This window comes from Brassica napus, chromosome C1 (assembly GCF_020379485.1).
Source record: "Brassica napus cultivar Da-Ae chromosome C1, Da-Ae, whole genome shotgun sequence".
Taxonomy (NCBI): domain Eukaryota; kingdom Viridiplantae; phylum Streptophyta; class Magnoliopsida; order Brassicales; family Brassicaceae; genus Brassica; species Brassica napus.
The window spans coordinates 29,207,844-29,217,186 of NC_063444.1; the positions used below are offsets into that span (position 1 = coordinate 29,207,844).

Consider the following 9,343-nt stretch of genomic DNA (forward strand, 5'->3'; position numbering starts at 1 on the left):
CGATCCCAGTGGTTCTAGCCTTTCTCTCGTGTGATGGCTGCTGATTTCGGAGATTCCTCATCATCGACCGAGCTAACGTAGCCTCGCTTCTGAGTGGTATTTCCACCGGAGGAGTGCTGGCGAGGCTCGGGGCGGGTGTCGTTTGTTCGGGAGGATCGCTGTCTCGCCGCTGCTTCTTTTGCGAACTTTGCTCTGGTGTCTTCTTCCATGCGGATAAAGTTGTGCGAGCGAGCGATGGCGTCGGAGACAGATTTGGTCGGGTATCGGTAAAGATCCTGGCGGAATGTGGAGTCGACGTGCAAGGTGTTCATCAAAGATTCGACGGCGATATGGTCGGGAATATCGATCTTCGAGACAATAGCTTTGAATTTCTCCATGAAGTTGCGGAGACTTTGGTCGCTGGCGTGAGTGAGGTTCCACAAATCTGGCACGGTCGCTTCCTGGTTGGTGAACATGATATAGTTCTTAAGGAAAGCCGTTGAGAGGTCGTGGAAACAGTCGACGGAGTTCTCTCTGAGGCCGGTGAACCAAGTAAGGGCCGGCCTTCTAGGGTTTCGACGAAGAGTTGGCAAAAGCCGGCGTCTTTGTCTTCGTCGGTCAGGTTTGCGCGTCGCATCGCTATGTTGAAAGACGTGACGTGAGTAGAAGGGTCGGAGAGACCTTTGAAGGTTGGAAGACGGAGTTTCTCCATCTTCTGTAGCCGCACGCCGGTAACCTTTTGCGTGAAGGGTGTACGAAGAGATTCCGCGAGTACATGCTCGATTTGGGGCGCGGACGTCGTCACCTGGTGGATCTTAGAATTGATATCGAGGACCGACTGTTTTAACGCGGCTAGTTCGCTTGCGGTTGCGCATTGGTGTCGTTACCGGCGCTTTGGTTATCGTTATCCCGCGTAGGTGCCAAGTCGGTGGTTCGTTCTGTGGCGAACAGGTGTCGACGATACTGCGCCGTTGAAGCTTCGGCGTTTGCAGCGAGAGGAGGAAGGATCTTTGCTATCGCCGTGATTTGGTCAACTGCCGCCTTCTGCGCCGCTTCTTGTAGGGCGAGGCGTGCCAGGATAGTTTCCATAGATGCAGGATGGGGAAGTGGAGTTACTGGTGTAGGCGTAGGTGTAACCTCTGGAGCCGGTGTCACCTCGAGAGCTTCGCGCTCCTCGCCTGACGAAGAACTGTCATTGCTAACGACCATAGTTCCGACGTTACTTTGCTAGTTGCCCCACGGTGGGCGCCAACTGTTTGATCGAGAAACGGTAATAAATAAGATTTGGGTTTAAACAAAGACGTCTTATTAATGGTCGGAGAAAAAAACGTTCAGTCGGTTACAAGGGAAAAGAAGAGAGCGCGACAGAAAGGAAGCCCGTGGCTCGGTAAGCTACCGGAAAAGTACAACTAACGGCGAGATGAAGCAAAGGTGAAAACCCTAATCTAGCCGCCAAGTGTTAGTCAGTCATTTCGGATCCTTTTCTCGTTGTCTCTCCTTTCCCTTATATAGACGTCCTGATGCCTCGTCCTTGACCTAATTTACGTCATCTTGGTGGGCCTCCTCTGCTGGACCGAGAAGCCCGTAGGCGTCCGAGCAGCCGCTGAACCGAACGTACTTCAGCCGATGATGATCAACTAAAAGTACTCAAGAGTCAAGCCAAGAGACCTGATTCTCGAGCCGACCGATCGAGCCGTCGCTCTTCCTAATTCGGGCCAGGCCTTCCTATTCCTCGGGCCTTGTGGGATGGTCAAATCCATCCTCTACAGTCGTCTCAGTCACCTTTCAATCTGAAGCTTGTCAAGCCACTCCCCGTCGAGTAAAAACTGAGTCGTGGTTATCGAGAAAGGGAGGCTTCTTTCTAAGGTTTACCTTTTTCTTTCTATTAATGAAACCCAAGAAGAGATATTATGTTCATGTGCATTATTGTTTTGCAATCCACAGGTGAAGTTTTCTAGTGGTGGTATATGCAATTTGACAAATGGGCATCTCACATATACGATTGTTAGGTTTGTTCACACAGAAAGTTTCAAACTTTATGCTTGAAAACTGCAGAATCATGAAGTTTTCTCTGTAATCATGTGTGAAGAATATTGTGTCTAACGGTTGTGCTAATTTAATATCAAATTATATTTCTTTTACACACATGGACCTACCATGTCATGGTTTTCTGAGCATGAAGTGCCACTTAAGGTGTTGTGAATCTCCACCAATATAATCTTAGGTGATGTTTGTGTTATTACGCATTTTCACCTGATTCTAGCATCCAACAGGTTGGTTCTGGGATGCATCAACATATTGTGGTGATTCGAACACCACAGCAGTAATCTCGTGAGACTGTACTCTCCACAAATTACCGTCCATAAATTATCTTCCACATAGATACATGTTCAAACAAATCACTGTCGTACAAATTACCATCCACATGGTTGTTAAGGGTATAATCTATATAACGGTTATCATGTCAAATTTCTTTACAGTTTCAAATTTGTAAAAGTGGAAGTACAGCATCATACATATTATTTGCATTTTTTTATTCATATGTCCACAAATTACTCGTCGCTCACAAGTCGATCCATAATTCCTCGTCCATAACTTGTCATCCACAATTCGTCGTCCACGACTCGTCAATGCCCATAAAGGTAAATTTTTCAAAAACACGCCTAGACCCCACCAGAAAATGCCTCACATGTGGAAAGTGATTCTCGTTGTAAAAGAAAGACAAAAAGTGTCCTTAGGTGTAATAAACTCAACCCAAAATCAGTACAATCAAACTTACACATTTTATTTAAACAACATAGCAATCCAATGGCGTCAAGTTTTAGTGGTGCCCATAAAACTTCTCAGAATAAACCGGTGTCCAAGACCTCTATTTTCGAAGTTTTAATTAGTAAACTGTACATTGTCCTCAACATTATTTAAAGTTCACTATTTTTGCAAAGATCTTTCTTCTCATTTGTTGGACTCAAATCGCCGATGTAACTGAAAATAACCCAAAGTTCTAATTGTTCTCTAAGAATGCTAAGAACTAGTTTGAGAGAGATCAAGTCTAATCTAACATAAAAATATATCATATTCACTAAGAACAAGTCACAACAGTCATTAAGTATCACTAGCATCAATTTCCGTTGGTTAATCTAAATTTAAGGTTTAGATTTGAGATTTGATTTTGGGAGTGAGATTAAGGATTTAGAAAATATTATTATTTAAAATTATAAAAATTTACAATTGGTTTCAATCAGAATTTTGGGCTTTCGAAATAAAATTTAGGAAATTTTTTTTTTGAAAAAAGAAAAAATCCAAAAATCCAAAAAAATTGAGTTAAACTTTTTATAAGATTTTTTACTATTTATTTATATTTTTTTTTTATTTATATATATCTATAAAGTAAGGTATCAAGGTCTTTTATTTTTGGGAAAATTAGAAAAAAAGGGACACTTAGAAGTTGGGTTTGTCCCTCTAAGATTTTATCTAGATTTTTTGTTCTATTAGAATTTTAATTACTGTTAATACCATTATGCCCTTAGATTTTCCAAAATTAAATTAATTTAAAATATAACATATTCCTATTTGTTTTTAATACAATTTCGTTAAGTTAAAAAAAAAAAACTAAAACCGAAAAAGGTGAATACATCGGCTAAACCTAAATTCTTTTTGTTCCTTTCTATTTCTTCTCTACGGATCCTCTTCTCCTCTTCGCGTTCTTCTTCTTCTTCCTCACATGGTTAAGTGTTCATCTCTGTTCTTTGTTCTCAAATCTCTATGTTTTCTTCTCTGTTTCTTCAGCCTTGTTTTCGCTCTTCACTGTCTTCTCTCGTTGGTTCAATTCTACACTTCGTTACTGTTTCATCATAATCCTACGATTCCTCACATAGGGTATGTGTTAATTTGATTTTAAAACCTAATTTTTAAAAACTTAATTTTTATGATTTGATTTGTTTCTCTTTTTGTCGCTTTTCTCTCTTTCGTCTTCCTCCTTGTATATCAGTTTCAAGAAGTATTGTTCTTTTCGATTTTGACTTCTTGTTAATTTTGTGTTTTTATAAGTTTTGATTGGTTTGTTTATTTATATGGTTGTGAGAAAGAGAAGCTGAGATCATGTAGAGAGAAGATTTCTAAATGGCAAAGTCAAATATCACCCCTCTTGGTAAGCGTAAAGGTGATAACTTTGTAGACTTAAGTGATTTGTTTATGTAGTGGGATTAGTGCATGTAAGAAAACCATCTTTTCTGATCGTTGATTATGCACAGAACTGTACACCGTTTCATTTTTCAGTGTCTACAACCTCGAATATAAGAGTTTCAACATAAAAGATTTGTTCACTAGTCTTGGAAGATAAATTGACTTTCGTGTGCTGTATCAGGTGGGTGATACTATAGCCCTCAGTGCAAGACACAAAATTGCAGCAAGCGAGTACTACTCTGGACTGAGAGGGTCAAGGGAACCAAATGAGGTTCAAGCAACAATAATTGGAGTTGTGAAGCTATTAGTTTCTCTTTCATTTTCCTTCATTCAGATTCTCATGGTTCATGGCTCATGATGAAATTCTGGATCATTTTATAAACGTTCTGGTTTCAAATCAAAAGTTTTAGAGCTTGTAACAGTTTCATTATGCTCTGTAATTATTTCTTTATCGAATGATTTTAATGGCTTGAGGCTGTTTATGAAGAGTCCTTGATCTTGTTACTGGAAAATACAAATAGAGGTAAAACCTCAGCAATACAAATTTTTTTCTATCAAAGTTTCACCTATTAATGTTTTCATGTTTCTTTGGTTACAACGATTAAAACTTCAATAAATGTTACACTTTGAACTTCCCTCTAAGATTTTATCTATATTTTTTGTCCTTGATCTTGTTACTGGAAAATACAAATAGAGGTAAAACCTCAGCAATACAAATTTTTTTCTATCAAAGTTTCACCTGTTAATGTTTTCATGTTTCTCTGGTTACAACGATTAAAACTTCAATAAATGTTACCATTGGACCATGGTTTTCTTTGCCATGAACTCCATTGTTCACTGCAACTTGACATCCATACACCAGATTTAACATAGATTAAGACCATGTTGTATTGATAGAGAGAAGATATGGTCCTCACACACGATCCTTTTGAGCTTCTCCAATGGAGTAGTAGTTTCTAATGTTACCATTGGACCACGCCTTGTTGTGTCTACCACGAAACTCCACTCTTCACTGCAACTAGACACCCATTCACCAGATTTAACATAGATTAGAACCATGTTGTATTGATAGAGAGAAGAGATGACTTTGTGGATGAAGAAGAGAGAAACACAAACGAAGAGAAAAAGATCGTGGGAGGAGGAGGAGGAGAAGAACGTGGAGAAAATATTCTCAAATATATTTTGAGAGATTTAGGGTAGATTTAGTTTAGATTTAGGAAACTTCTTTAACTGAATAAGGAAGTTTTAAAGAAGTTTCCATATTTTCACGATTTGCCTAGAATATGTACACTACCTAAGCAGAACACCATATAATTGGTGAGAAATGTATTCTTCCTCTAGGCGTCATATAATGTAAAAGGCAGAACGAGTTATGTCACGTAATATAACTGACCTATATCATTGAGTTGTGGCTATATATCGTTATCAAGCTGTAGGTATACCGAAGACATCTTTCTTGATTATAACGTAACCGATTCTATCTTTGCTAGAATATACAAGAAAGTGTAGTTTACGGTATATACACTTGATATATCTATGTTTAAAACTTAGAATCAGACATATAAACTAGGTAGATTACCAGAATGAGTATTCTAACTGTAGGTAGAAGATAAAATAAAATATGATTCCAATTTTCTTTTATAAGTTTAAACATATATATTTTCATACTTATGTTTCCAACACTTTTCATATTTTTTTACATTTTTAAAATTCAATTTACTATTTTTCCCATTAAAGAATGGTAAAACATGTCCAGAATTTCCAATAGGACGAGAAGTCTTATTGTGACAAACAAAAGTTCAAAGTGTCTCATTTTTTCAATTCTCCGTTTATTTTTTTCAGTGAAACTTTTTGATCATTTTTGTATATTTTTGGTAAACAAAAACCTCATTTTAAGGTCTCTCACTTCTATCTAGAGGATACATGTTTCTTCTTACAGCCTCTGTTTTCTGTCTGGTGTCAGTTGGTGGTTTGTCTCTGTTTAAAATTCTCATGTGTTCTATTTTTATTATTAAAACCTAATTTTTCAGTTTCAGATCTTGATTAAATGATAAATCTGAGAGTTTGAGTTGGTTTTGGTTCTTTGGATGCTTGCATACGGTGATCCTTTTGCTCCCTGGTTGTGGTCAAATTATCCACCGTCTTTGGAGATTGAACTCTCTCTCACTGGTTTCATGTTCTCCTTTGCAGCTCAAGCTTTGGTTTCTTCTTCTATGTTTTGTATGCGGTTTGGCTAGTCTCGCCTTGGATAGTGAAGCTTCCGATTACAGATGGAGTGCGTATCCTTGAATTTGGTAGCAATGGGTCGATTGTAGTCGTGACTGTTCTTTCGTCTTGCCGCATGGTTTTTCCGGCTCAATTCAATGGATTTGGAGCTTCGACTCTTCTATCCTATTGTCGTTGGAAGTCGTTTGGTCAAATCAGGTTCTCACCACTTCTTCCATGGATAGTTTTATGCATGTCCTGCTCGTGGCTCCTTTGATGTTTGGAGCAATATAATGAGTGCTTGTGTGTGCTACCTCAATAAAGCTCGACTTATGGACTACACTCAACCAAATCCTTCTCGTCGATTGTCTTCACTGATCTTAAGCAGTGTCTTTAAAATCAGACAAGAAGCTGAACCGGATAATTTTTAGGTCACGGTTCAATATGGTGCGACCAGGTCAAATTTGGTTCAATAATCTAGTTTGATATATTTTTAGTGTATATATTTAAAAGTAATGTTAGTAATATAAATGAATTTAAAACATAAAACATTATAAATATAAACTAGTTTTATGTTTATATGTATAATTATAGATTTTTGATAGTTTTAATATTTTTTTATCAGTTTAATAACTCTAAGATCCAATCTGGCTACGTGACCGTTTCATTGTCGAACCAATTATTAGATCCAACCCGGCTATGTAACCAGTTCAACCATCGGGGGCTTCCATTTTTAAAAACACTGATCTAAAGGTGTTTATTTGTTTATCTGATCTGATTTATGTTGGTTAGGTTTTGTTTCATTTTCCCTTTGTTGTTGTTTGTTCTTGGCTTCCCTTTCTTAGAGCTTTATTCCAGAAAAACTTGTTCTTGTTGGATAAGCTTCAAAGAAAGATTACTTAGGAAACAAGTTATTCACTAAAGATAAGTAGAATAACTTATAGGTTTAGGATAATGATAAGATTCCTAGATATACTTGTAATAGGATAAGCTAAGAGGGTCATGTATAAAGAGATCCTATGTAAGATGATCTCATAACATTATTAATAAGAAAGCAAAGAAAGAAATAAAACAAAGAAACTGTTTTATAGTTTTGTGTCTTAATCGACTTTATTTGGTATCAGAGCTTGTGGTTATCAAAGTGATCGCTGGTTCTTAGATACAGAACAATGGCGGATTCAAAAGCTTTGGTAAAGATAAAGGATGGCGTACCTGGTGCTGTGGTGTGTCCGATGTTGACAACATCGAATTACACTGTGTGGGCGATGAGGATGAAAGTGCTTTTGCGTGTGCACAAGGTGTGGGAAACAATAGAGCCTGGAACTGATGAGGAAGAAAAGAATGATCTAGCTACATCTCTTCTGTTTCAGTCGATCCCTGAAACCTTGATCTTGCAAGTTGGAGACTTAGGTTCCTCTAAAGAGATTTGGGAAGCCATACGATCAAGAAACCTAGGTGCAGAGCGTGTTAAATCAGCTCGTCTCCAGATGTTGATGAATGAATTTGATCGTCTGAAGATGGATGACTCAAATACGATTGACACATTCTCGGGAAGGATATCGGAACTTGTGTCTAAAGCAATCTCATTGGGACAGAGTATTGAGAGACCTAAACTTGTGAAGAAGTTTCTTAATAGTCTACCACCAAAGTTCATCCATATGTCAGCCTCGTTGGAACAGTTGTTAGATTTGGATACAACTAGCTTTGAAGATATTATTGGAAGGCTCAAAGCTTACGAAGAACAAATAAAAGGTTTTGAACCTATTGAGAAACAAGGAAGTCTTCTGTACTCAAACACTGAGAAGTCATATGATCAAAGAGGATCGGATAATTCAGGAAGAGGAAGAGGACAGAACAGAGGTCGTGGCCGAGGTAACAAAGGAAGAGGCCGCGGCAGGAGCAACAATGGTGAGAGAAGCAAAGAGAAAAGGGACTACTCTCAGATTGTTTGCTACAACTGCAAGAAGAAGGGACACTTTGCATCAGTGTGTACCGAAAAGAAAGATGATGAAGAGCTTAACAAAGTAGAAACTGAAGTTGCGGAGGCATCATTATATATGCATGAGTTAGTGTTTCTCAACGAAGAAAAGGTTATGCCTAAGAAGCTTGAAACTGACAAGAAAGAAGACGGTGTGTGGTATCTGGATAATGGCGCCTCAAACCACATGACTGGAGAACGGTCTTACTTCTCTGAGATAAACGAGAACATCAAAGGGAAAGTAAAGTTTGGAGATGGATCATTCGTTGACATAAGTGGGAAAGCTTCAATTCTCTTTGAAGCTAAGACAGGAGAACATAAACTCTTAACAGATATCTATTTTATTCCTGAGCTAAGGAGCAATATTCTAAGCTAAGGACAAGCAACCGAGCAAGGCTGTGATGTACGTATGAGAGACAACTACTTAATTCTAAGAGATCCTGAAGGAAGATTACTTGTTAAGGTACTTAGATACGCAAATCGTCTCTACAGGTTGAAGCTACAAGTAGGAAGAGCAACATGCCTACACGCTAAGATAGATGAGGAACCATGGAGATGGCATGCCATACTTGGCCACGTTAGCTTCAAGACAAAAAGAGCTATGGCAACTCAAGGTATGGTTTATGGCTTGCCGGAGATAAATGAAGAACTTAGACTCTGTGATTCTTGCTTGGTTGGCAAGCAAACTCGACAATCCTTCCCAAAAGCAACGGTGTTTAGAGCAAAGCAGGCATTAGAGCTCTTACACGCAGACCTCTGCGGTCCTATCTCTCCAGCAACTCTATCTCTCAACAGGTACATATTTGTCATCATTGACGATTGCACAAGATACATGTGGTCTATACTATTGAAAGATAAGAGTGATGCGTTTGATAAGTTTAAAACATTCAAGAAACTTGTTGAGAAGGACTTCAACAAGGAGATAGTGACATTGCGTACAGACAGAGGTGGTGAGTTTACTTCACAAGAGTTTCAGAGCTACTGCAACAACAATGGAAT

General features: G+C 38.4%; 1 long non-coding RNA gene across 1 annotated transcript; it reads left to right on the forward strand.

Moving 5' to 3' along the window:
* The first annotated feature begins 1,811 nt into the window (after window positions 1–1,811).
* On the forward strand, window positions 1,812–4,730 carry LOC125580872. The gene is made up of 2 exons (XR_007318608.1): window positions 1,812–4,126; window positions 4,343–4,730. It is a non-coding gene; the product is annotated as an uncharacterized LOC125580872 (long non-coding RNA).
* The last annotated feature ends 4,613 nt before the right edge of the window (window positions 4,731–9,343 follow it).